The sequence below is a fragment of the Bactrocera tryoni genome, chromosome 4 (assembly GCF_016617805.1).
Source record: "Bactrocera tryoni isolate S06 chromosome 4, CSIRO_BtryS06_freeze2, whole genome shotgun sequence".
NCBI classification, from domain to species: domain Eukaryota; kingdom Metazoa; phylum Arthropoda; class Insecta; order Diptera; family Tephritidae; genus Bactrocera; species Bactrocera tryoni.
The window spans coordinates 46,273,168-46,300,191 of record NC_052502.1 but is presented as its reverse complement, the minus strand read 5'-3'; the positions used below and the strand labels follow the sequence as shown (position 1 = coordinate 46,300,191).

Here is a 27,024-nt window from a genome sequence, read left to right as displayed (position 1 = left end):
GCTTATTCAAGAATCGGTTTCGCACCACTTTGACGATAGTGGATAATGGACATTCCCAGAACTGCCCTAAGTTCGCACCGAAGGCGTCAGTGTTGCTGTGAAGCAGGGGATCGTCGAAGATCCGGATGCGTTCATCCACCAACCGGCATCTCTCGCGAAAATTATAGCTGTGTTCAACCACTTTATGGAAGATTTTGCGAAAGGATCTCGGTTTTGCGGGCTTAAAATCTAACTCGCGCTAGAATTGAAGGCTATGACCACCAAGGGCGATGAATGGGCCGAAAACGAGATGGGCACCTATCCCGATTTTCACTTTTTGGTTGAATGGGTACGTTAATAAACAAACTTTTCTCATTTGGAGTAATGATAAGCCACAAGCCATTGTTGAGACACTGTTACATCCACAAAAGGTTACTATTTAGTGAGCTTTATGGACAGGAGAACTCATTATTGCTTTCAAAACGCTTTCAAACTGTAATGTTACAGTTAACGAGGAACTCTATAAAGGCATGTTTAATGATTTTTTAGTTCATGAATTAGAGAATGTTGATGTGGACGACCTTTGGTTATGCGCCTGTGGGGTGGCCTCTAAGGTCATTGTATACGTAGATAAGCCCGGAACCCTTGACTCCTTGCAGGTGAATATTCAATGCGTTGTTACTGACATACGCCCTCAATTCCAAGCGTGGTCAAAAATCGGGTCTCTCGGTAGGAATTTGCTGCGGTAGCCGATTGCCCGCAAATGTTTTTGAACATAATGACCAACCTTTAACTTTAAAATAAAGCAAAATTACTGGTCACAGCATTAATTTATATTTTTTATTACTTGTTGAAAACTACATATCCTAAAAAACACACGTACTTCTTCATCCTGACATAGCATCCAATTTTCTGATCCGAAGTACATCCTTCCTTCCAATTAGCAGCCGTCCGACTGAAGTGCACGTAATGAGCCGAGACCAAAATCCGAAAAAGACAACAGTCAGCCAAAGTTGTAGTGATTATATTTAAGGAGAAGCATGGAAAATGCATAATGTGGACTATCTTCAAAAGTGAGAACAACAGATGCTGGAACATTGGGAGAATTGAATTGGGAAAATTTCTCATTCTCAGAAATTTATTTTCTGAGTTTGAATACCGTCTAAACGTCGTATTTCCTGATTCTGCTAGATTTGAGTAGCTGCTACAACAACAGTGGTCTGTGATGATACTTCTTCACTTATTAAATATCCTAATACCTGCGATGGATTACATGCATTTAATGAGTCAAACTTTAATGATGTCATATCATATCATATATTCGCTGCAGCTCTTCCAAGTCTACATAATATTTGTTAAAGCACTTTAAAGCAAGTAGCTGCACTGCTATTGCTCACACTATTTTATATTTGCACATCAGTTGAATATTTACCCACTGCTCGAAACTCAAGCACCACCGTTTCCCCTTCCCCTTTTCTTCAACGAAATATGTGTTTGGAGATATTTTAATACACTCGAGGGGCCGCAACTATTCAGTTTGTCCACTTTCACTTCATATTCTGCACAGACTTCCTTGGAACAAATTGACTTGCTAACCATAAGTGAAGTGAAAAACAACTAACAACTGGGAAAATAAAAAAATACGAAAGCAAGTATGTGATATACGCAAATGCTAAGTAATATGTTACAAATGTATTCGTTCTGTTTTCTTATGCACGACTATTTGACCACTGGGATTTGCTGATGACAGTTCGCAATGAATGAGCAGAGCAAAGAAAGTGAATGAAGTGCACTTAAGGTGAGTGTGCGAAAGTGTTCTTGGGGTTAAGCTTTGGCAGTTACATAAGTGTTAGTGGCTAACACGGATATACAAACATATACATGGCTATAAATTTGAAATAAGTAATGAATATTCGGATAAACGCATGTTTGACTATTCACTGAGTGCGTTCATTTTGTGTCATCTATCATATAGAGAATATATTAAAAGGATAGTGTTAATAAACTTATATCCCACTATTTAATTCCAACCCTTCAATCTGGGTTCTAGAGTATTCTTGTAGTATTCTTTCTCGGAATGAACCTCATTAACAGATAATAACTGAAAGTTGTTAGATCTTACAAGAAGAAATTGGAAAAATATTTAGAAATAATAATAGAACTAATTAAGGGATTACATATATATGTACACTTATGAATTTCAAAAACTTTATTATTATATTATATAATACCTTATTTGAAGAATATGCTCCGTAATTTTTTAATTGATTCGATAAATAGTTTCAGAGATAGGAGTTATTTGAAAGATTTATTTTTTTTAACTTACAGGGCAATCGAGGTGTAACCAACTTCAGACCATTCGCGCAGCTGTCGCACTGGAATCAGCTGTTTATAAATTTGCTGAATGACAGTTCGAAGTATTGTTCACAAGTGTACAAATGTTTTTGTTTACCGAACCATCACTCGTTACAATGATACTGGTAGCATCGCAAAACGCCATGGAGGTGGTCATCAAAAGACTGCAACGTCACGTGAAATGTTTTGGAAAGTGAAGAAGCGACTTGAGCGAAATCCACGACGAAGTGCCAATCAAATGGCTAAAGAACTGAAAATATCCAACTGCAGCATCCGACGCATATTGAAAAATGAGCTCAAGGTCAAGCCTTACAAGTTCCAAAATGCCCATGATCTCACACCGAAGCAGCAACAAGTGAGACTTGAGAGAGCGAAGCAGTTGCTTCGCTTGGCCGAAAGCGGTCAAATTCCGAACATTGTGTTTTCTGACGAAAAAGTTTTTCCATTTGAGCAATTCGTAAACTCTTAAAGCGATAGTGTTTACTTGACCGACCGTTCGTACGAGAATCTAAGTCATCGGTTGGCCACCAGGAGACAGCACCCGCCACAAATAATGGTTTGGGCCGCTGTCACCGCAGATGGGCGCTCTCCAATTGTTTTCATCGAGCCTGGCGTCAAAGTAAATGCGACATATTATCGGGAATGTGTTCTGGAGGCTGCTTTGAAGCCGTGGGCAAATAAACATTTCTGTCGCAAACCATGGACGTTTCAACAAGACTCAGCACCGTCTCACAAAGCGCGAGTGAGCCAAGAATGGCTGAAAAACAACGTTCCGAACTTCAATACGACCACACAATGGATCTCGAATTCACCAGATGCGAATACAATGGATTATTTTCTCTGTGCCATTTTGGAGAGCAAGGTCCGAAGTAAAAAATACACCAGTCTCTAGATGCTGAAGAAAGCCATTATCCGTGAGTGGGCCAAAATACTGGCAACTCACATTCGGGCAGCGTGCGATTCGTTTTTGACCGTCTCAAGGCTACAGTTAAGGCAAAAGGTGGTCATATGGAGCAAAAGTGAATTGGTCCGGAATTTGTGATTATTTTCAATCATGTTGTACTTTAAAATAAATACAATTAATTTTCCAAACCGATTTTAAGGCTGTTTTAATTGGTTACAATTCGGACCCCGTAGTGTAATCGGTTCTCAAAACTTTAAATTCGTTTTCCTTGGAACGCTCTTTTGAGAGTAGGTGAGCAAACGAACGACTTGAAGTTTGTGGAGGTCCTCTTAAAGATGGAAGACAGGATCAAGGGATCCCATGAAAATTAAATTATGTAAGATCTACAGCTGCTTCTACAAAATAGCAGGTTTCGACCACTTTTTGCAGCAATTTATGGTGTATGTTAGCAATAATGCACCGAATATTTTCTTGCAGGGCGTATATGTTCACGGTATTTTCTGCGTAGACAAGCGACTTGACACAGCCCCACAAAAAGTAGTAGAACGTCGTTGAATCTCACAATCTTGGAGGCTACACCACAAGCCTATGACATTAGATAATGCGCCCAAACAAAAGTTTCCTTCAAAAAATTGATTGTTTCTTTGGCCGTACGACATCTAGAGTCGCCTTGTTGACATCAAAATAAGAATGCCCAAGGAATGAATTTTAAGTGTGTTCTACCCATTCCACAAAAAGGGAGATCCCACAATCTGCGCCAACTACAGTGGTATAAGCCTCCTCAACATCGCGTATAAGGTTCTATCGAGCGTATTGTGTGAAAGATTTGAGCCCATCGTCAAAAAAATTATTGAACATTATTAGTAAGGCTTAAGGCTGGGCCAGATATTCACTATGCGTGAAATATTGGAAAAGACCCACGAAAAGAGAATCGACACGTCTTCGTCGATTTCAAAGCTGCTTTTGACAGCACGAAAACGAGCTTCTTTTATACCACGATGTCTGAATTTTTTATCCCCAAAAAACGAATACGGCTGTGTGAACTGAGGTTGAGCAACACCATAACGTCAGTCAGGATGGGGAAAGACCTCTCCGAGCCGTTCAATACCAAACATGGCGACTCCCTATCGTGCGACTTCTTCAATCTACTGCTGGAGAAAATTATTAGAGCTGCAGAGCTTAATCGAGAAGGTACAATGAGAGACAGCGGCTACACGGGACAGGTCATGCCGTGAATGGACGAAAACACTCCAGCTCTGAAAGTATTTGAAGCAGTGCCCGCTGGGGGAAGCAGAGTCAAAGAAAGACCTCCACTCCGTCGGAAAGATCAGGAGAAGAAGGCTCTGGCTTCGCTTGGAATTTCCAATTGGCGCGGAAGCACTGTTATAAGCTCGGCTATAAACGGGTAAGCGGTGTCCACGCCAATTAAGAAGAAAAAAATCATTAAATGTTTTCGTAAGCAAAAGTCCCAACATTATTTATGGAAACTTATTATGAATTTTATAAGGAGTTTCAGATACCGTTGCTTGAGTAGGTTCGGCAGCTGTCATAAAAATGGTTTGTGATATTTGTTTAATGCTAGATTGTAAACACAAAATATTGATATTTTAATGAGATAGTTGTTACATGTCTACTTTTTCTGTAAACTTTTACGATTCGTGAAGAGTCGTTTCGCGCCCTTCGCATCAACTCGGACTGACGTATGCAATGAAATCACACTTTTCATTCGCTACTTACCAGTCGAAATTCTCGAACGAGTCATCGAAAATTGGACTCAATGGATGGAACATCTGAGACATACTTATGTATGTAGTCGCGACCAACATTTGAAAGAGATTATCCTCAGAAAATAAATACCAAAGAATGTTCTTTCAAATGATAATAAACATTCTCAATTAAATTTGAAGTTTCTGTTTTTTTTCTTTAAACAAGTAGAGAACTTAGAGATGGATCACCCATTACAAACAATTAAAATGATGGATATTACCACAGTAAAAACAAAATAGTTAAAGCATTTAATACATTTTTATTGAATTGACGAATATTTTCGCTTTTTATTTATTCAAAACCTCAATTAAATGCCGGCGAGTACGCAAATTGGCTTTAATGACAAAACAATGAGCACGCGCCGCTTTCAAGCGACACACTCACATACAAGTACATACGCGTAAAGTTGCACGCTTATGAATAGTGAAAAATGCGCAACCTAATTTATAACTCGCCATGTGATAATAGAGAAAAATTGTCTCTCAAAAACATAGTTTAGAGTGAGGCTTGAGTTAAAAACAATTAAATGGCAAAGTTGCCTTTTCGCTTAACGCCTTCAAACGAATGTCAATTAAATGTGCGCGTGCTCAACATGCCACAAATATACCGGAGTGCCACACACATGTATATACCGGAGGCACATCAGCCACCCTTCGGTGCCGCAACACGCTTTCATTTGCGGTTGTTAGCTGTCAAATATTTCAATTTTCTAATTTCAAAATTAACATTTTAATTCGCTTGTATGTTAGTGTATTTATTTTCGGCCAGCCCAGCCATAAAACGCTGCCTGATGATCCGCTAGTGTGAGTTTTATATATGTATGTATATTAGAGTGCTATTTGTTTAATTGCTATTAAATTGTTTATGAATTTTTAATTACCGCATTTATGCCGCAACATGCTAGGCAACGAAGCGCACAAAACCACCACAAGTAGCTGTGGTCGTCGCAACAACAACAACCAGTTGCAATGCTTTGTGCTATTAAACGTGGTGTAACCAACCGAAAAAAGAGTAGTTTTGTTTATTAATTTATGACTTCATAAACAAACGACAAGCGCAAGTTGCATGCTCATGTCGGCTACACACAAATTAAATTTGTTGCCACAAAAAAAAAAACAAAAAACACAAAAACAAACAGCTTAATAATAAAGACTAAAAAACTGATATATTTAGGGGACTATGTTAAATTTATACATTGTAAAATAAAGTAAACATTTTGAATTAGAAATCCGTCAACCGTTCTTCACGGCCCAAAGTGATAGGCAGTTTAGGCAGATCAGTTCCGCAGGCAAGCACATAAAGAAGACGAAAGTGATCGTAAAAACCATGGCCGAAAAATAAATAACAGTTGAGTGAAGAAGAGGTACACAGTACAGCTGAAACGTATCATTACCCGAAACTTCAGTCTATAGTTTACAAGAATTGTATGATCTCGGCAACATACCGCGGAGAGCTATAGAGTGTGATGAAGTTCCCAAGTAGAATGGCTTAACTTGGATGCGAGTATTGCAAAGATTTCTTATGTGATTAGAGCTTAAATAGTCTCCCCTATTAAATCCTTTCATACTAAAAAACTCTTCACAGTCCAGCAAGCGCTAAAAAGTATAAAGCTTTTTTTCGGGCACTTGGAAATTAGGGATAAATTATCGTTCGTTATTTGGTAACAGAAATAAACGCAGAATCCTCCAGTTGCTTGGACCTTAAAACATCCAAGTTTTAAGATTAGGTTAGGTTAGGTTAGATGACGGAACTGCCAAGATGGCGGGGGGATACACTTAAACTTCTATATACAGTACTTTGTGAAAAAAGATAAAAACTCTTTTATTAACTCCGAACAAAGAGCCTTGAACCCATCGCAAAACTGCTTCGATACTTTATTCCCAATTCCACTACTTCATCTGGCTTTCCATAACAAAGTATGAGATCCGTAGTATTTAAGCCTTGTGCGGTCCGATATCACCAAAATTGTATTAAGGTAGCAGAAATATAGAAGTTGATGCATAAATATGATCACCTGAACTTAATAAAGCAATATATGAAAACGTAAACCACAACAAGTTGTCCCTCAGAGGAGTTAAAAATGCGTTAAAGAAAAATTTCCCAGCCTTAATTCAATATGCAAAAATTTGCTTCCTTTAGTGATAATTTCAAAGCTGCAATCTTCAAGAACCTTCTTAAGCAATATTGATTCGTGATGAAAAAACTATTTAAACATCGAACTATTATTTACACTCTTCAATCGATTGAGAGGTTTTTTCTCGTACAATTTGCCATAACCCAAGTGTACGACTTCCGTTCAATTTTCTCACCTGAGATCTTGGACATCAAGCCCGAAGATCTGCGTGCGAAATTTCAAGCTGGTGTTGGCCGCCGTATCGTTACAGATTGGTTGCCCAACTATTGCTTCAGCACCACACAGTGCTGCCAATGGTTTCAAGAATCTGTTGGCTATGGCTGTTGCCACCGAAATGGTCTTCAAGGAAGTTGCTACCATCAAGAAGTTCATCAAGGACCCCAGCAAGTTTTTTGCTGCTGCTGCTGCCTCTGCTCCAGCTGGTGCTGGCGCTGCTGCCGAAAAGAAGGAAGAAGACAAAAAGGAGGAGTCGGAGTCCGAGGAAGACGAGGACATGGGTTTCGGTCTCTTCGACTAAACAACTCAACACTAAAGTTGAGTTCGATCGATTGAGCGGTTTTGTGGCATCAAAAGCTGGAGCTTATTTCGGTTGCTAAAAATTAAATTGAGGTCCTGAACTTCCTTTACTATGCAACTTCAGATGGAAAAATTAAAACTTTTTAATCATGAAGGGAAGGATTTTAGGAGATTCAGATGTAAGTAAATATTTTGGTTCATCAACCGTATATTTTCATTTGTAGAAAATTCAATTGATGAAGAACATTTTCAGCAAAAATTTGCCTTTAACACACATGCAAGTGCGACCACGCCGCCTACAAACTATTCAGACATAAATCGCAAAATTTGACCCCACCTGTTCACTGCTTACTGGCAGAAGAAGAGAAGATATCCAGTAGCACAGTGAAACTAAAGTCTAAGTTTTTGCCGACACACACATATGTACATACAAAGCCAAAAAATGAAACAGAATTTCACTGCTACCTTCACTGTAACCCACTCGAAACAACCTTCAGCAGCAGCGCTCTGCAGCAAGCGAAACGCCAACGACCTGCATGGCGTGGAAAATCACACGACGAACTGCTGCGCTGACTGTTGTGTGGAAAATAGTCTGCAAACGATTCGTAGCGTGGAAATTCGCTACGCCTAACAGTGGGGTGCAAGCGAACAAGAGCACGAAGCAATCGCGCAACAGAGCAACAGAAGCATCAACAGCCAGTCGACTTGTGCAGACGCAGCATGTTGCAGGGTAAACTGGATCTCAAAGTGGTTGATGGTAAACTAGCTGGTTTGACGAGTTCAAAAGCAATGAAAGAAAAGAGAAAAAATGAGAGTGGCTTTTGATTACTATATTTGAGATTTTTTGTAGGTGTGGTGAATTTCAGTTATTTAAGAGAGCGTTAAGTGATTAAGAGCAATTGTGCAGCAAAAGAGAGTTTTACAAAGAGAAAGAGTTTTATAACGCATTTTTGCGCTTGTGCTCTTACTTATTCAAATAATAACATATTGTAGTAATAAAAACAAAACAACAAAATAAAAAATATTAAGTTTTTAACAAAATAGTTTCATTAAAGTTGTGGGAAACGTATGAGTTTTTAAAATAGAGGCTCCACAAACGCAGTTGAGACAACACTACTGTAATATTTAGTTTATAGCGCATTCGGGTTAGTTAAGGTTTTGTAAATCCAATTAATTTTCTTGAAAAACAGCTCTTACCTTTTATTTACCCAAATTTAATGACGAACAGATACGACTAAGCGACTAGGAATAAGATAAAGAACTGTTTATGAGTGCGTTAACAGAAAGGGAAACACTAGGATATACGAAATAAATTTAATTTCTTTGAAGCGCAAAGGTATAAGAAATCTAAATAAGAAAACCTCGACCCACCATTATTTAGAGCATTCAAGGCAATAACCTACACTCTGTATTAAAAAATTAGAATCTATAGTAGTTTTTAACAAGATTTACATTTGCGTCTGCGAAACTTCAAATGATTCAGAAAATAAAGTCTAGGGATAATCAATGGATTTATTAAGAGAACACTTCGATGAGCAGATAATTTCACGTTTCGGCCTGTCGATTGGCCACCAAGATCGTATGATGTCACAGACTTTTTTCTGACAATGTAAAGTAGCAAAACATCACGCTTGTCGTTCGCCAATTACCCGTCGAAATGCTCGAATTAGTGATCGAAAATTGTACTCAACAGATGAACCATCTAAGACGTAGCCACGGACAACATTTGAAAGTGATAAACTTCACATAATAAATGTTCTTTCGAATGATAATAAACATTCCCGATTAAATTTGAAGTTTCTGTATGTTTTCTTTTAAGAAGTAGGGAACCTCGAAATTGAACACCCTTGATAATATCTCCACTAACCGATTTTTTTTTGTAAATAAGGGTACCCACTTTACATAGGGTCTAAATCTATTTTTGTATATCTAGATAAACAGAATCTAAGGGAGTTCAACGTCTGATCTAGAATCGTTAAGACCGAATATTTTATCAACCTTTAGCCAAAATTTTATAATTCGAATAAGGAAAAAAATTAAAGTTGAATTTAAGGGAAAACTCATTATTCAAGACCGTTTCGTTCATATAACAATTCATACCAATTATGAAGCTGATCGCAGGTTTAATAAATGTGAAGTCTATTGGTACTAAGGAAACTAGGAGAAAAGTTCATTAAATTCAGTACTAATAAAAAGCTAACTAAAAACGATTTTGCAAAGCTCACACCTGCGTGCGACAAATCTCGTTGAATTCGTCATCGGCTCAGAATAAGAATTAAATAAGTTGCTTTTAAGAGTTGATGGGGAAAATCTGCTTCAAAGCAAAATACCAAACTAATTGCAATGCAGCTGTCATCGCTTGAACGTTTATCACTTGCAACACATTTTCCTGCTGCACGAGTTGCATGTGTAAACATGGAAAATCACACCCTTTTCGCAGCAACTCGCTGAAGAGACACAAAGCCAAGGCAAAGAACTTAACAAAATCATGTATATATGTGTGTGTGTGTGTAGAAATGGCAGTATAGCATGTCTGGAGACCGTGCGGATAGTTTATTTATTTATTACATTACGTTTTTATAATTAGTGCAGCACGCACACATACACACATAGATCACTGAGTATGAGTAACAAATCTTAAAACAAACTCAAATAAGAACTTCAGACCAGCATTTAAGTGCAGCAACGAACTTGCTTTCCACTTACCGCCGTAGACGACACATACACGCACACTTTGCTGCCTAAGAATATGCAAGTTCAGACTTCATAGTTTCGAAGGTGCATATGCCACAAGTTGCGCGCAACCAGTTGCCGCCGCCGCCACAACAAGCCTAGTAATTACAAGACACCACAACTATTGTAAGAGTTAATGCCTGTTGTTGCTGTTGTACTGGGCGCAACTTGACTCGACCGCAAGCCCGCCTTGAATGACTCCTGCGCCACGGTTGCTACCGTCCCTTGCTTTGAGTCGTTGTGTCAGCGCTCGACGTGCTCTCATTTAGAAAATTTTCATGTACTCACAGCAGGTACATCATGAGTAAGAAATCCATTGGCAAGAGTTAATGGTTGGCTTAAGTGTAGTGACCCTGCAAGTACATTCACATAGTGCTAACTGGAATCCGCACTAAGAGAGTTTGAATGCTGTTGGATCACTTGCTGCGTTGCTGACTTATAACAGGAAAGTTAGCAGTGTCTCGAATTGTACCTTGCTCATGGTTTCATAAACTGTAGATCTTATAAGTCTAAAGCTTCCTTGTTTAATTATATCACTGAGAAAGGTTTTCATAGTTCTTTGCACCCACATATATTATCTAAATTTTCCTTGTTCCTCATGTTTGTCATATCTTTCTTTAAGTTATACAACAAATTTAGAGTTCTAATAATTTCAGACTTTTCATGGTTAATCGATTTAGAGGAAACCCCTTCTACGTCTGAAATTTCGGAAATTTCGATCGGAAGTTTACTGTTCGATTCGATTTGATTTGACTTTTGAAGATTCTAATTCAGTACTTTTACGCTCGAGCCCCTGAATGCTACTAACGCTCTAAGATAAAATGCTTAAACATTTGGGTTTCATCTTATAAGACCTAGTAAACGAAACCTTTAAACGAAAAAGTGTTCTCTTACCTTAGCAATATACGGAATTTGACTTACAGATATCTTGTTTTTCTCGCGACATTAAAAAAAGAATATGGATTCTTTCAATTTTTTAACTTTTCTTGGATATGTTTGTGAAAATAGATCAGTGAAAGAACATCAATTACATACGTGCCATGTGTTAGAGTTTCCGTGTGGCATATCCCGCAAGGAATGGAAGGAGTGACGGCGACCATCACCTCAGTTTTTCTAGGGATAGTTAAAGGACGCCCAGGGCCATCCACAAGGTGTGAAAGTGCTAGATGGTACCATGTGCCTCAAAAGCTCATTAAGTGAACCGATGAGCGATCGTCTGTCCTTTACAAGGAGGTGGTGCCTCGGGTGGAGGAGGTTTGGAAGGGAACTAGGCTAGAGCTAGAACTTTCCTCTCCGAGTGGGACACATGACTGGAGGTTTATAAGGCTGAAGAGAAACGACGAACCAAGTCGACAAGTGCTGATTCTGTTAAATGCGGATTCCGGCGGTGCTCTCAGCAAAACTAAGGGAGCCATAAGCTATGGTTTCGAACTGTTGGTCCTCAAGATACTACCGACGGATGCCACGGCTGATGGCGCTCAGGCTTTAGATGCGGTGGATATGACGGATGGAGATGGTCCAAGGACCATGGAGAACGACCCGAGCCTCTCTAACATTGCGAGTTCTAGAGGCGACTCCGTTTTCAGTCTCGAACAGCCGTTTGATTAGGAGAGATCATGCTCTAGACGTCAGCGCTGAGCTAGCGCTTCTGGAAGAGAGTCTGAAGGGTGAGATTCTTTCAGATTAACTGCCAACATGCGAAGACACCTATCTGATCGGGTCGGGTCGGGTGATTTTTGTGGGGCGGGGGTAGTGGACTGGGTGCATGTAATTGCAGAATTCGCGACATTAGGGATATGAGTGGTATGGGGATTAACTAGACTGATGGACGTTTAGATGTTAGCGGTGCGTTCTCCACTAGTCGGAGTCCCGAACAGTTAGAATAGTCTGCGCGTGAATTCTTTGAGCGGCGAAAGCGTTTAACGGCAAATTAGGGCTATCATTTTGTGTGAAAGATGAGCCCTTGGAGTTCACTCCAACCTCTTCATGCGAACTAGATTTTCGGGGAACTGGCCCTTTGGAGAGTATCGTAGTGGTTGTGGTTAAAACCCAAATGCAGGATGAACTGGCTTTGTTAGTTGAATGTGGAGTTGCATTGCAACCGAGTGCCGGACCCAAAGCACGGCAGAGTTAGTGGTTAGTGTGTCCATTCCACACTGCCAATTGGTACAGAAAATGTCTGTCATCTTCAGAGTGCAAATTAACGTATTGATTTGATCCACTGTTCTCATGAACGCTGTGGGGTAAGGCTGTCATCAGCAGGTACTCGCGTTAAACACAACGGACGTTAGCTCTTATAAATCCCTTTGAATCCAACCTTCTTCGCCTAGAGTTAACCAATATTCCACATTTGCCGAGAAAATCTGTATATGAAAATAATTCTGAAAGCTTTCCTCGCAGGGTCAACTCCACATATTTGTTGCAAATGTTATTAATGCTCTTCTTGGTGTTGTTGTTGTTGTCATCATAAAATGCTGCTCATGTTTAAATCATATGCAAATTTTATTCATAAACATCACAACTGCATGCTAAACACTATGTATAGCCATCAACGTTGTTTTGCTGACAAAGGATGGTCAACAGCTTGGTATACGCTCACATATGCATATTGTATGTATGCATGCATGTATGCGTTTATCCAGACTAACCTTTACACATACGGGTATGTAAACTTGTATCTTAGTGTTAAGTGCAATCACAAACAATACAGTGAAGTGGGTAGCTGGGCAGGACTTGGTAATCAAGCAGTCTAAAAAGCTCTCAGACGGACATGCAGACAGTTGGATAACTCCTTTGCAAGTTACGTGTATATGTAATAACAGGTTGCATTACCGACCGGTACAAAGTTATAGGCAGAAGGGGAAGTCATGACAAATTTGTGTATGTCAAATGGAAAAATATTTGTTTAAGTCATGGAAATTAATTTGAGCAAATTTCCAGTCAAAACATCATTATTTTTAAGACATAAATATTGCTATAGACGTCACTACAATAATCAAGTTGATCAAATAAACATTTTTATGTGATTTCAATCTAAAAAGGTAAATGGGAAGTTCCAGAAGTTAAAAACCGAACAATTCAAGGATATTACATTGATATTTATACCCGAAAGTGCTACCTAATATAGTACTTTATATGTAAGAACTTTAGAACCAGACCAAGTTAGTTCTGATAACAGCAAAGCATCATTGAAGTTTTAGTAAGATTGAGAGTGTGAGTTACATGTGTACATATATTCTCGAAGTTAAACACAGGAAATTGAAATGAATTTCATATTGGTCTAATCTAATGCTCAGTCGATGTCAATGCGTTTGAGATTTCAATAATACTTGTATCATTAAATTTTACTTAAGTATGTTAATCTGATCTAATTCCCTATGTAATGTTGTTTGATCTTCTTTTATGTCTCGATTCCCCAATTGCCTCAACCTCAACCAATTTTATGCAGTTTTTATGACAAAGTTATGTTTATTGGCATTAAAATTTAATTGACAGTAGTCATTTTTGACGGTTTTTAGCTTTTAGTGCTTTTTTATAGCTCGGCTTATCTCTGATTTAGAAACTTTTAATTAAAAAATAGAAACATTTGCACGCATTGAATTTTCTTATTTTACAGTTTTTTGTTGGCCTGAAGCGTCGATATTAAGAGGTCAAAAGCATGAACTAGCAAATTGACCATAAAATTTGATCATAACTATTTATTTCGTATGTACGGTTTGAAGGTAGAGAAGGACCGACACTAAATTTTGTATCGACGGTTATTGTCAACTTGGATTGAGGACGGGTTCGTAGATGGGCACAATCGGACCACTGCCACGCCCACAAAACGTCATTGAACGAAAACTTATAAAGTTCCATAGTTAAGCACTAAATTAAGATATATAATTTTTGGAGCAAGGGACACCTGTTGGTTAAAAAGTGGGCGTAACAAGGCCTCTAAAAGGAAGAATGTACATCTCCTAAACCATTAAAGCTACAACAACCAAATATTATAAAAAATCCTATCAACAGTATGAAAATGGATGAAATCGGATAATAACACTGTCACTGCCCAAATAACTGTACTGTTGAAATCTCCCAAAAGCGCTACACACATGAAATGGTAAAGGAGTCGATGACAAAATTGGACGATGGGCGTGGCACCGCCGTCCTTCAGGTGAAATTACATATCTCGCCTTAGCTCTTTCCTACTTTTTTCAAATCCTGCTTATTGATATCCCTTCTCCGATACTTAAACAGATTTTAATACGAACAATAAACAATTTTAATTTTCAGGAACTCATTGCAGTTATCAAAAGGAAAAGGAAAACCCATCCATCTTTTAGCATAAAGATAAAATGTTTTAACCAAAATGAGCGAAAATGATAACATAAGGATTAATTCTCCAGGTAGCACCTACGCTAATCCACCCACAGCCTCGGTTGTGGCAGGGGCAAGGCTTTTGGAGGTCCCAAACCTGCTCTAAGACGAATGAATAAGTTCGTCAATCGCCTTTTAAGAAGAGATGGGAACCCTGTCCGAAAGATTGGCAATCGTTCCGGGACCGCTAGACGCGAATCGTGCAAACAGCGGATATTGGCAACTAGACCCAGCTGTCAGGATAGTGGAACCTTTCGTAAAAATAAATAACTTCTTGCGTCAGGAAAACGACTCCGAACACCAAAGGTTACCAAAAGTTCTAAGAGAGCGAAGCATAATACCTTTTGTAAGAGACCGACTAGGCGAGACAGTAATGGACCATGAGTTTCAGGGACAGATAAGAAAAAAATCACCAGTGACAAAGCAGAAAGGAAAAGGAGGTCATATGGAGAGGCGACCCTTCTGTTTACACTACGAGCATGTCGAAGGAGACGGTGTTCAGCGATCGCCTTATGGAACTAATCCTGCCGTCGACTTCGAATAGGTCGGTGTTCAATATCAACATGGCTAACTTCGAAAGGCGTGATTTACGGTTGGCCATGGCAGAGGGTCTGCCGGAGTTATGGGATAACTCCAAACTATTCAGTTCAGAGTCGGTCATCGCGAGGTGTCGACAATTTCTTCTTCGGAGAAAAGGCGGGTGTGAGAAGACAGTTGGAACCGCCATCGGCTATTACGTCTACCTGGGAGTCTTGGACTTGGCAATCTCCCCCAACAAAAAGCGACGACCCTTTCTCAAGAGCACAGTTTGATTATAAAAAATTTCTAATCACGTATATTAACTGACACCGAATTAAAGTGGCATCCATAAACCGGGTCTACACACTAGAATATGGTAAATTTAACATTGACTTAATCCATGAGCCAAGAACCTATGAATATCGGGTCACTGGATTAACCTCAGGTAAGCGGACCTACTCGGACTGAGAAGTCCCGATGTGATCGAACTGAATCAGTCATAATGCTGTATGAGAGGCCCAGCGTTAAGGAAACATGATTTCAATTGATCTGAACGAGCAATGATTTTCATTAGATATACTTATTTTAAAGCATGGAGAGTATGTTTTTCAATCGGCTCTATCAGCTTTATCTTTTTTTTCTGCATGTTCTCCATACAATGACCTACAAGTTTCCTGAACTTGATGCCTGAGATGTTCATTGCAACTGAAGAAACGCAAGAAAAAAACGTTTGCTTCTCCAATGATCTGGCGCACACCTACAAATCATGAGAGGGATTGCTATTTTTGTTTAACGAGTGTTTTAGGAACAACTCTAAAACAAAATCTGCCATCTCTTATCCTTCTGTCAATTCTGTGACTCTTCCCATCCTTCTTTCTTCTGAACAGAATGATGTAAGCAATATTTCTATTGGCGAAGATCTAGTTTCTGCTGACACTGAGGATATAGAGATGGATGAAGATGCCTCAGAAGAATCAGATGCTGAGACTGATAAAAATTCTAAAGGATTCACTCAGGCAGAGTTAAATGACCTGGTCCGAGACGTAGGACTTTCGAAAGAAATTTCTGAGCTAATAGCGTCAAGATTGAAAGAAAAAAATTGTGTAGCTCCAGGAACTCATATAAGTTACTATCGCAATAGAGACATTGAATTCAGGAAGTATTTCACATACATTGATGAATTAGTGTACTGCAGCGATATTGAAGGACTAATAAACGAATATGATATTCCATTTGAAGCTAGCGACTGGCGCCTATTTATTGACTTTTCGACACGAAGTTTAAAAGCAGTCTTGCTGCACAATGGTAACCAGTATGCTTCATTACCAGTTGCTCATTCTGTAGTGTTAAATAAGCAATACTACAACCTCCATTTCTTACTAGAAAAACTACAAAATATAATAAACATCAGTAGCAATTGTGTGGTGATATGAAGATAATAACAATTTTACTGGGTCAACAAAGCGGTTTTACAAAATACCCATGCTTTTTATGTGAGCGGGACAGTCGAGCGCGTGATAAGCATTATGTGCAAAAGGATTGGCCATTAAGGAAAAAATTAATTCCAGGCTCTAAAAATATTATAAAGGACAGTCTAATTCCAAGACGTAAAGTCTTAGTACCACCACTCCATGTAAAACTGGGTCTTGTAAAACAATTTATTAAAGCAATAAGAAATGCGCAAAGCAAAGCTTATACTCGTATGTACCTCTTCGAAAAGTTTCCCAAATTGTCAGAAGCAAAAATAAAAGAAGGCGTTTTGAATGGTCCACAGGTAAGAGAGCTTTTGAAGGATACGGAATTTGAAAAAAGAATGACTACGGTGGAAAAAGAAGCCTGGCAAGTTTCAGAGAAGTGACATAAAAATTTATGGGGAATACAAAAGATCCTAATTACGCAAATATCGTCAAGAAAATGTTAAAGAATTATGAAAAATTGGGATGCCTAATGAATCTAAAACTGCACTTTCTTCATTCACACGTCGAATATTTTCCTGAAAATTTGGGTGAATTTAGTGAAGAGCAGGGCGAGAGATTCCACCAGGATTTACAAGAGATGAAAAAGAGATATAAGGGGGTATGGAATGACCACATGTTAGCAGACTACTGTTGGTCACTAAAAAGAGAGACTTCATATCCACATAAAAGAAAAGCACTACGAAGATCATTTGAAACTAAAAACACTTGCTAATATCAAATAAATTAATACAAACGAATCAGCCTTTTTGTATTTTGAAAGTTTACCTTTAATTTTGAAATAAGTGACCTCGAAAATCCCTTGATACAAAATTTTATAAAAATTGAAGAATTTTTTGAAAATTTTGACAGCCATATTAGATCCGCCATTTTGTATTTTGAAAATTTGTCTTTAACTTCGTAATCAGGGACCCCTCAAAACCCCTCTATCCCAAAATTAAGCTAAATCCGTTAATATTTTTAAATTTTTTTCTGTCAAGTAAAATCCGACATGTATTTTGAGGTTAGGAAAAAATCCTGACGTGATGGAGCAAAACGGATTTCAGATTCGGTTTCAGCGGCCCAAAATACATATAATACACCATCTTTGGTCAAAGGAACCTTTGATCGATTTTTTTTTTGTGGACCTGTGTAATTTTTAGGCTGCCATACAATGACCTATATCTTCTAAAGAGCATTTTTTAGATTTAATCCACGGAGCAGGTTTTAATTTTCATTTTTTTTTAACTTTATTCTTAATTTTAACATTTTAAGTTGTTTATTATTTAACGAAGTGAGCTCCATCGCAAAAGGGTATTTAAAGAAAGTAAATTTGAACACGCACTCTTATCATCATATTTGGTATAGCTTCTTGTAGTTCGAGAGCTAACATACTCGACTAAACATTTTGTCGAGGTGGTGAGTTACTATAACCGTTTATTTTATAGCACATATTATCATCATGGTGTTGCTTTTCTGCTAATCGCTTTACCTTGTCGTCGGAATATTATCTCCGCAAGTAACTACAGCGGAGATTATTCAAAGAGTTTTTGGGGAGATGAGAATAACCAAATTTGTATATTAATGGCTGAAGTATGTATGTATGCATGTATGTATGTATGTATATACAATATGTTATATAAATATAAGAATGTTTGAGTACATAAATAAGTAATCACAGTTCCACCTGCTCAGCTGACTTGCATAAAATACTGGAATTTTGAAATTTACATGCCATAATTCTTAATGCCACTCATTGTAGTAACTAAAAACCCTAAACCAAAATGGGGGAGCACTTTTCGAACTAAAACTTTAAAACATTAAAAAGTTCATAAAATTCAGGTAACCAACCGAAATAATAATAATGAATGGGAAAAAAGGGGGGAATCTTAATAATACACAAAAATGCTCATTTGCTGCGCAGATATGAGTAGGTACTAAGTACTGTGGCAAAATGCTGCTGCATGCAACTACACCTGAATGTATATATGTGTGTGCACCACCGGGCAGCATGCAACAGGCGGCGTGTGCAAAGCAGGATTCAAACAACAACAGGCTATATTTCAAAATGTCAGTTGTGGCACAGGTGTGATCATTGTTGCCCCTTTTGTGCAGCATCATGCGCAACAGCTAAAGTAACAATAACACAACAATTACAACAATAACAAAATTAAAATTACAACAATAAAAAAATAAATGTAACCAAAGCGTAAAGGAATTAAATCTGCAAAGCAGCTGCTCTCCAAAGCCCATTAAATACAATCATCGTCAACATCACCGACCGACCAACAACACTAGCAACCATAGCGGCGGTGGCAATGAGGGCGAAAACCAGCTTTTTCTGCAGCAAGAACTTTAAGTGTAGCGCACAACAACAGCTTAATGTTGAGATGTTGCCCAAGCAAAGCACCAATAGCTGCCCAACACCAGCCAAGTCGGGCTTCAGCATCGATAGCCTAAACCGTAACGAACCAGATTTGCGGCAATGAAATCACTTATCATCGCCAAGGAGCTGCCAAAGCCAGTGAGAGGGGTGGCGCAAAATGCAGCTGCCGAACACCGCACTCCGTATGGTCTTTGCGCTGTTGTTGTGGTAGTGACATGATCGCAACATGCAACAGCCCAGCACTACGCGACGCATTTGGGGTACAAAACTCGTTTGAGTTTTGGTTTTTATTTTCGTTGTTTTGCTCACAGCACTAGCAGATTGGCTGACAGCACAGTTGGTGGCACTGTTCTTGTTGTGGTTGTTCTTGTTGCTGCTGATGCTGGCGCTGGTTATTTCGCAACTTGTTGTGATACACCTTTCTAGCTTTGCGATGCTGCTGCTGGCTCTTAACCTCTTGGCTCGCATAGCTCTTGTTTCTTCGTTTGCTCTTACTGCAGCTATTCGTCTTTTGGTTGTTGTTGTCGTTGTGATTGTTTTGCCTGAGATCACCGGCGGTCTCCTAAGACATGCCTTTTCTGGGTATGCGTGATTTGTAACTCTTGCAGGTTGATCTTACTTTTGCGGTGGTTAATGTTGTTCTTTGCGCTTGATCCGAAGCGACAAGCTGTTACGAATATACGTCTACTACACTAGTTTGCAAATATTTTTCCTTTTCAACTGAAATAGTTAGACCTGTACCATATCTGCAAATATCTTTTGTACCGGAAGTCAAAGTAATTTCTTTACACTGAACTTACTGAAAAATTCGCTGTTGAAACTTCGCGTGATTAGCAGGAGACCTCAAGGTTCAAAAATCTCATTCAGATAATTCTGCTAAAATCAGATACTTTCAAGAAAGTTATGAGCCTTAGTCTCTCCTCTGCCACGACCGAGCAGCTCTTTTTCTCACCGAGAATGAGTTGTACAACGACGAGTTGCTGATTCGGAGCAGTGTTTGGAGATGTTCAAGCATAATAAACCCGAGTTTTTGCACAGACATGTGACAATGTAAGCGACATGACTCCATTATTTCACTCCGAAGTTCAAACGATAGTCATCCGAGTGGACGCTTCGTCGAGAACCCGCGCCAAGGGGTGGACAAATACTACAATCGGCTGAAGGTTATGGCATCTGTATTTTGGAATGCGCATGGAATAGTTTTTATTGACTACTTTGAAAAAGGAAATATCATCAACAGCGACTATTACACAGGATTATTTGACCGTTTGAAGGACGAAACCGCCAAAAAATGGCCGCATTTGAAGGAAAGAAAGTATTGGTTCACCAAGGCAATTCGACGTGTCACAAGTTAGTACAAACGATAGCAAAAATCCATGAATTGGGCTTCGATTTGTTTCCGTGTCCATTTTTTTCTTAAGATATGGCCCCAGGTACTATTTTCTGGTCTTAGAACTTAAAAGAATACTCGCTGAGAAGAATTTTTCGTCGACTAAAGAGATGATCGCGGAAGCAGAGCCCTATTTCGAAGAAAACCTCAAATTGTACTACAAAAATGGTATCGAAAAGTTGTGGCTTGCTATAATTAGTGTAGCACCCTTAAAGAGAACTATGGTATGTTGATTAAAAAACGAAATTTGTCAAAAAAAATTGTTTTACGTTGGTAGACTAGGGACTTTTCAATTGATATCTTTTTTATTTGAGAAAGTATCTTCACGAAATTTGACATGGATTATTGTACAAGAAACTGTACAATCTTGAGAGATATTGTTGATATCTACTCTATGTACCCACTATAGATATAGCTGTCATACAAACTGATATATCAGAAATATGTTCTTGTAGGGAAAACTTTTTTATTTGACGAGATATCTTGACGAAATTTCGCGTGAATCATTCTCCAAAGTACTAATATATAAACCGAAGAAATAGTTCAGATCGGACCAGTATAGCACAAAACTGTTGCATAAACTGAATCAAGTTCTTGTAAGAAAACTTTAATCTTAACGTTAATACTTTTACTTATGCTTGTGTTTACCAGTGTTGATTTTGTGATAATTGTTTCAGCGCGCTGCGCTCCTTCGATTTGTGTTATTTGAAGTGGATTTGTAGACGATCGGTGGCAACAGCTGCTTTTTAAAGTAGTTCAGAGAAAAAACTTTACGTATCGAATTAAAATAAGAAAATATGAGGCAACAAGACGTTCTATGCATAAACAGCGAATTGAAGCAATGTTATTGCAACATCAAAACCCTACAGGTAAGGAGTTTAATTAGCGGTAATATTACTGGTTTAAAAGTAATGCATTTACTGTTTGTTGGCAAAAAAATATCATAATATTACATTTCTTTTAATTTAAGGACCCAGATAGAATACATATACCTCAATATGTTAAAAGGGATTAAATATAGCTATCCGATTTGACTTTGGAGGGCGACTGATAGTCATACGTCCTACTGAGTGAAATAGACGGAAATGAAAGTATGGAAAAAACTGAATTCAGAGTTCTAACAAATTTACTATCAGCGACCATCTCGAAAAGCAGTAACAATTTGGAAAATTGTCCTTTTTAAAGAAAGAAATAAAAACATAAGAATGAAAAAAAAACGATAGAAAGAATGAAGGTTCTTCAGGACAAAACACCGTGTCAAAAATCAATGAAAACCGGAGACTCTTAGGCTTCTTCACAAGACACTGATCAAACCGCGGCTGTTTGGTTTCAGAAGTTCTTTGCTATTCTTGATCTTCAGTCCTATCTCCAACCTCGCATAAAGCTGCTGGCAAATTGATGAACATCAAAACAAAAAGTGATGAAGTTAGAAACATACACACATGAATGTATCTAGTACATACATTAGTACGACAATAAATAACACGTTCCTAGAGGTTCTCTCCGGTATAGTCTATAGTAATAACAATAATATGCATTCACTCACCACAAAGTGTCTCTTGATGCCGCAGTAAGCTTCATTCTTTGCTTGCAGCATGTTATTAAAGTTTTTGCCTTCGGGTTTTATTTAATTCATTTATGCACTTCTTTTTTAGCTTCATCCTTGTGTGTATTTTGCTGTTGTAGGGCAAAACATGCTTGTCATTTTTAGTTTGTAATAGCAAAATGGCATTCAATATGATGATCTGGAAGACATGGTAAGTGTCTCTGCTTACTTCTCTTGCATTGCACGTAGATAACTTTTTGTGCCTCTCCCTCGAACGCATGATATTTACATTTTATAATTGCTTGTTCAAGGGTTGCCAATATCAAAAGAAGAGTTGAATTGACTTACCTGAAATGAAAAGGGAAAAGGAGGAAATGGTTTATACAAATGTTTATAAATCAATTTTACTTTTACTACAACATAAGTGAGAAATGTACTCATACAACGTGGTAACGATACCTTTTATACTTATTGCAGAGAATCGGGTATATGAACAATCAGTTTAGAGAGAGCTTAAGGTATTTATGTCTTTTAGAAAATTTTAATTGTAATGGCACTGCTTTCTTCTTTGTGAGATTGTCTGAAAACCGGAGGAAGCAGTTTGGAATCACATTCTTGTTTAAAATTATGTCTGTATATATTAATTTATCGATAAAGCTTTTAATGTGCACTACAAGATTGACACTAACAATATTTAAAAATTTTTAATTTAATACATTTAAATTTTATACAATCTTTAACCCTCTCATATCTTAAGAAGGCTGTTATGAGAATTATACAGCGTGACTTTTACCGTAAAATTGAAACCTAGCTTTTCCATATGATAGAACAAAAGCTTAAGATCAAAGTACGTTTTCAAAAAAAAAAGAAACGATACAAATTCTTAACTTTTATTAAGTTTTACTCTCCTTCATCCAATTTAAAGCGAGTGGGTGTGAAGAAGCCGTTGAAGGAGAGGAGCAGTGAGCTTCTTTACAGATGGGTCAAAGCTTGCGGGGCAGGTTAGTGGAGGGCTTTACTGTCAGGAGCTCTCTATCAACTCAAGCTTCAGACTTCTTGACAATTGCAGTGTCTTTCAAACCGAGGTAGCAGTAGATCTGCTGCTCCGGAGGGCAGCCTTCTTCAGAGAAGTGACCATTCACTCAGATCGGCGTTACTAGCCTTGAACTCATTTACAATACGTTGAGGAGTACCTAACCTCGCTATCAAAAGCACCGAGTGTCTTTGTGATAAGACTTGTACGGGTGCCGGGCCATAGCGGAATCGCAGCAAATTGTAAAGCTGACGAACTAGATAGAAAAGCACGCTATAACCGCTATCGGATGGATCCGTATCCTCTTGTGTTGTACTACTGGATAGCTGGGCTTTGCGTAAGCTTGGCGTGCACTGAGCCACCATCGGAATTTGCGCTGTCACAAAAACCGTTTGGCCCAAGAAGATTTAGTGATCTCTTTGTCCTCAGTAGGGCTAGCCTCTGCCTGGTTGTGGGGCTTTTAACAGACCAATGCCCTATTGTCGTCCATGCTGTAAGTGTTACCAGACGCCATTTCCAGAAGCTGCATGGCAGAAGATGAGGTGTAAACAACTCAACACTTTCTTCTTGACTGTCCCGTGTTTGGGAGGTCATGACTTAAACACTTGGGAGCGCATAACTGCAGACATCCCGCCGAACTGGCGGGAGTTGAAACTAAATGCCTCTCCAAATTTGTATTGGCTTCAAAGCATTTAGCAAATTTACAAATTCGAACACAGGAGTTCTTCTTTTCTATGGTTTCACAAAGGACTACATATACCAGTCCACGAGCGATCAGTCATCTAACCTAATCTAAATACATACATCAGAATTAACCTAGACAGATAAAAAAAAGCATTTTCCCGTATTTTAAAAGAAATTTTTAATATCGTCTTCAAACTAGGCTCCTGAGCAAATAAAGCATGTCAACTCTTAATCCAATTTTCTATATACATATCTGTTATAAATCTTGGCTGGGATGGCCTTCAGTGCCTTCGGCGGATTTTGATTTTCTTGGTTTAGGCTGGAATTTTTGTAGCGCCATTTGCTATACTCTTTAACAGGTTAGTGGCATATTATTAAAACCAACGTGTCTCGCCACCAGTGCTACGTTTGATACGGAACCTTCTTTTTGAGTTAATTTCAGGTTTCTAGCCACTAGTCTGGCATTGACACGCTTCAAACCCAAAATACTAACCAAAATTTGCTGAGTCAATCATTACGATCTTTAACTTTTACGATGTTATCACTAGTAACAGCGGTGAATGGACGACTCGTATAAAGCAAGAATTCGATGACTCCCAACCTTCACTGAATTATTGTTACCACTACAATATTTGTGTTCGTGATAAAGTAAGCTCCCTAAAACACTTCTGCAATATTTTCAACGATTTATATAACTCGTGATTCCAAAACTCGTTGCTCAATTTTGTCTATGAAAATATTTTCAAATATTCTAAGTCCTAAATAAACATGAGATCAACCTTCACACGAACATTAAAGCAGTCCGGGTCAAGTTTGATCAGTTGCATCGTAAATTTTATCTTTTTAAACACTAGCATATTCCGCTAGCTAACTTCAAGGAAGACACCTACTCAAAAACAGTAAAAGTTGTGCTTTAGAAACCGTCCAGGGTTCTTAAATTGTCAAAGAACCTTTAGATATAAACTGACTGAGAATTACAAGTGCTTGCCGATGAACGAATGAATTTACAAGCGACAGGCGCCTAAAAGTATGTAAAGTACGCAATAATTATTTACAAATGGCACAAAAAAAATAATTTATTGTGAGAAACATACTTCTCGATTTCCAATATAATAATGCTATTTGCTATTTTACAGCAGCGTCTTCATTCAGCAAAAAATAAAAGCCAACTCAACCGCAACCGCAAAATAATGATCTAACTCAGTGTTGCAGGAATCTAAATTGCTACGGAATCTAAGCGCATAGTTGCAACTGCTGAAGATTGCCAGTCGTGCCGCAAGATATGTCGAGCACGAAACAATTTTAAACTGTTGAATGCATTTTAATTTCAGTCGATGAAGCAAAAAGTCGTCGAAGAATTCGTCAACATGTTGCGCGACAACTTGCTGCAACATTTCTATGACTAATAGCAATTGTTGGTTGAAAAAACAACAATGCTTGGAACAACAACAACCATAGCAAATAAACTATTCTGAAAATTATACCTAAACCGCGACAGCAGCTGCTCAATCCCAACCAGAAACCCTACAAAAGAAAATGAAGCAAGCGTTGAAGGTCGATTGCAGCAGCGCCGGCCAACAATAAAAAAAACTAAAATGTGGCTGAATATGAGGCAATCTCAGCAGCATTAATACAGCAATTGCAGCTGTCGCAACTTCAAGCCATCTGATCGCGATCGCAATACGGCAGCAATAGCTTACTGCTTGCTGCAGCGGTTTGTGAGAGCGATATCAAGATGGGATCGTGCTATTCGCGACTGCTTACTACGACCCTATGAATATGTATGTATATGCTTGTGCGATTATGTGATGGTATGTTTTGCTGACCGCAAAAGTAGCGCCTGAAAGGCGTTTAGGCGACCGGCAACAGCTCGGTGTTGTTATCTACAACGCGTTCCCTCTCCCACCACGCAAATTGCTGTTAAGATGTTATTATAGCGTATAGAAGTGTTGATGCCGCGTCAGCGTGTTGTACGCGTGCCCCATTGCACTGGCGTGTGCACAACTGCCATACGTTCACGCTTACCGTCGCCGCACAGTCGCATCATGGCTCCAGCCACTTTGCGCACGCGTACCGGTGAGGTGCTGGTGCATTAAAAATATTCATACATACTTGCATATGTTCATAAGTATAGAGTTATATACATATGTATGTATAGTACATAGCCAAGGTAGCTTAAGTTGGAGAATGCACAGTTGGTTGCGCATGCGCTACAACAATTTGTTGTTACTGAACGGCAATAAACAGGTAATCGCCGGTGTTAATAATACAATTTACATTTGTAAGGTAAAATGGTTAAGAAATTTTAATTATGTATACATTGCTAACTTTTCTAAAAACCGAGTATGTGTACCATATGGTTGGAGAATTACACGAGTCTATCAACAAATATCACAGTCCCCGAAATTTAATAGCTTTTAAACACAGTATCAGAGTATAGAAAATTTGGTTTAGATTTTCCAATATTTTCTAAGAAGCCAACTACTCTTCATTTCCTCTTAGCATGACACAGGGGTACTCCTTCTTGTTCAACGCGTCTAAAATATGTGACCGGAGAGTGACTGTTTCAAGTTTACTTTTTTCAAGGCTTTTTTGATAGATCACACGAGAATCGTGTCAAGCTGTCATGTTATTTTTCTTCAGTATTGTTTGGCTTTTCATCATGAAAAAACATACGCCTGAACAACGTTTACAAATCCTTCGAATTTATTTCTAAAATTCACTTTCTGTAAGGAATGTGTTTAGCGCTTCGCTCAACTTATGGTCAACCTAATTGGCTTACAAAGTGTACCCTTCGCAACACCATTCCATATATTGAGACCCAGCATTCATTATTGGATACTATTCGAGCGAATAAACCACGTCCAGCAAGCAGTGAAGAAATATAATGCCTGAAATTTAAGCTCGTGATTTCGGCGACATTTGGTTTCAACAAGACGGAGCCACTTCCCACACATCACAACAATAAATGGATTTATTGATAGAACACTTCGGTGAGCAGATAATTTCACGTCTTGGGCCGGTTGATTGGCCACCAAGATCGTGTAATATCTTACAGTTAGACTTTTTCTTGTTAGGATATTTAAAGTCATCACGCCAGTTACCAGTCGAAATGTTCAGCTTCTATGTTTTTTCTTTAAAAAAGTAGGGAGTCTCGAAATGGATCACCCTTTACTAAAATTCATTATAAACCAAGAGCAAAGACTGCGTGGAATAAAATTGTGCGTTACATATTTTTACTGTAGAAGTAAAATGTTCAAATGAA

General features: G+C 38.5%; 1 pseudogene; it reads left to right on the top strand.

Annotated features, from left to right (window-relative positions):
- The first annotated feature begins 253 nt into the window (after positions 1-253).
- On the top strand, positions 254-7,672 carry LOC120774575 (annotated as a pseudogene).
- Positions 7,673-27,024: the final 19,352 nt, after the last annotated feature.